This window comes from Moschus berezovskii, chromosome 22 (genome assembly GCF_049115385.1).
Source record: "Moschus berezovskii isolate FMDL1 chromosome 22, NW_MosBer_1.0, whole genome shotgun sequence".
Classification (NCBI taxonomy): Eukaryota; Metazoa; Chordata; class Mammalia; order Artiodactyla; family Moschidae; genus Moschus; species Moschus berezovskii.
In genome coordinates this window covers 39899362-39901629 of record NC_142481.1, presented here as the reverse complement: position 1 = coordinate 39901629, position 2268 = coordinate 39899362, and positions in this window count along the sequence as shown.

Genomic DNA, 2268 nt, shown 5'->3' with positions numbered 1-2268 from the left:
TGGCTGTGTTTGCCGGCTGTTTTAGCAGAGCCTAGAGAGGGCCCTAGCCCCAGCGCCAGCCTCAGCTCAAAGAGGAAACATAGAAAGTCTAAATCTCTGCTCCCTGCAGGGCATAGGTGACATCTGCTGGAAAGGTCTGCTGCCAGAGTAGTCAGCAAGAGACTCTCTGGGTGGGTGAGCTGGAGTCCCTCAGTCCCATGGAAAGAGCCACAGCAGTGTTTCTGTTATTTAATTGCAGGGTCTTGTTCAAGGTTTCCTTTCTTCTTGAGTCTCGGTTTCTGCCTTGACAATAACATAAATTCTAATACTAATAGTAGTGAATTTAACAGTAACACCCCTTCCATTAATACAATGCTTACTATGTGCCAGACCCTTCGCATGCATCACTTCATTTAGATTACAGCAACCTAAAAAAGGGAGGCTATTATCAGTCAACTTTGATTGATAAGGAAACTAAAGTTTGGAGATAAATGATTTTCCGAGGGTACCATAGATGTTGGATAACATCCTACTGCTGCTGCTGCTGCTAAGTCACTTCAGTCGTGTCCGACTCTGTGTGACTCCATAGACGGAAGCCCACCAGGCTCCCCCATTCCTGGGATTCTCCAGGCAAGAACACTGGAGTGGGTTGCCATTTCCTTCTCCAATGTGTGAAAGTGAAAAGTGAAAGTGAAGTCACTCAGTCGTGTCCGACCCTTAGCGACCCCACGGACTGCAGCCTACCAGGCTCCTCCATCCATGGGATTTTCTAGGCAATAGTACTGGAGTGGCTTACCATTGCCTTCTCCAGGATAACATCCTGAGTCAAGGCCAAAGATGACCTAGAGAAGAAGCTTTAGTCGGAAACCGAGTATCTCCATCAGCAGCATTACCCTCCATCTCCCATCCCCCAAACTCTAATAAACACAGCTAGGGGAGAAATGCGGAGAAGGCAATGGCAAGCTACTCTAGTACTCTTGCCTAGAAAATCCCATGGATGGAGGAGCCTGGTAGGCTGCAGTCCATAGGGTTGCTACGAGTCGGACACGACTGAGCAACTTCACTTTCACTTTTCACTTTCACTTTTCACTTTTACACATTGGAGAAGGAAATGGCAGCCCACTCCAGTGTTCTTGCCTGGAGAATCCCAGGGACGGGGGAGCCTGGTGGGCTTCTGTCTATGGGGTCGCACAGAGTCGGACACGACCGTAGTGACTTAGCAGTAGCAGGGGAGAAATGTGTGTGCATTCTAAACACAGCTTCTATTGATGGGTAAGCTCCTTACCCTTCTTTCCCAGCAGACTGCCCATTCTTAATCCCCTGCTATATGGAAATTCTAGAGCTGCTGAGCTGTGCTGTGCTTAGTTATTCGGTCATGTCCAGCTCTTCACGATCCTATGGACTGTAGCCTGCCAGGCTCCTCTGTTCATGAGATTCTCCAGGCAAGAATACTGGAGTAGATTGCCATGCCCTCCTCCAGGGGACCTTCCCAACCCAGGGATCGAACCCAGGTCTCCTGCTTTGCAGGCAGATTACCGTCTGAGCCACCAGGGAAGCCCAAGAATACTGGAGTGGGTAACCCATCCCTTCTCCAAGAGAATTTCCCCACCCAGCAATAGAACCGGGGTCTCCTGCATTGCAGGCAAATTCTTCACCAGTTGAGCTACCAGGGAGGCCTCCCCTAGAGCTGCTAACAGAACATAAGGCCTGGGGTTATTTCAGAGACCTTCCCTGGTTCCAACAGTCTTACTTCCTCTCATGGTGGGGCTGGTTGAGAGGGGATGAGGAATGGACAGGTTTCTGGAGGTGACCTCAGTGGAGTCCTCTTTTCTCCTGTGGCCTGTCCAATCACTCAGGTCCTTAAGGACTCTGGAGAGACTTCCTTCTGTGCTGAAGGGCCATACAGGTCTGCCAGCCTCTACCTGAAGACCCCAAGACTGGGACAGCTTATAGTGTTGGTTGCTCTTTGCAACCCCATGGACTATAGCCTGGCAGGCTCCTCTGACCATGGGATTTTCCAGGCAAGAATACTGGAGTGGGTTGCCATTCTCTTCTCCAGGGGATCTTCCTGACCCAGGGATTGAACCTGGGTCTCTTACATTGCAAGCAGATTCTCTACCACAGAGCCACCAGAGAAGCCCTAGGGACAGTTTATATCATGGCTGTAATACATTGTTATTAAGGTTCTTTTTTATACTGAGAAAATCCAGCTGCTCCATGTGTAATACCTGAAAGGTGCCATTTCTTGCATGCACTTCTATGAACACTACACAGGCATTATTTTCCTTA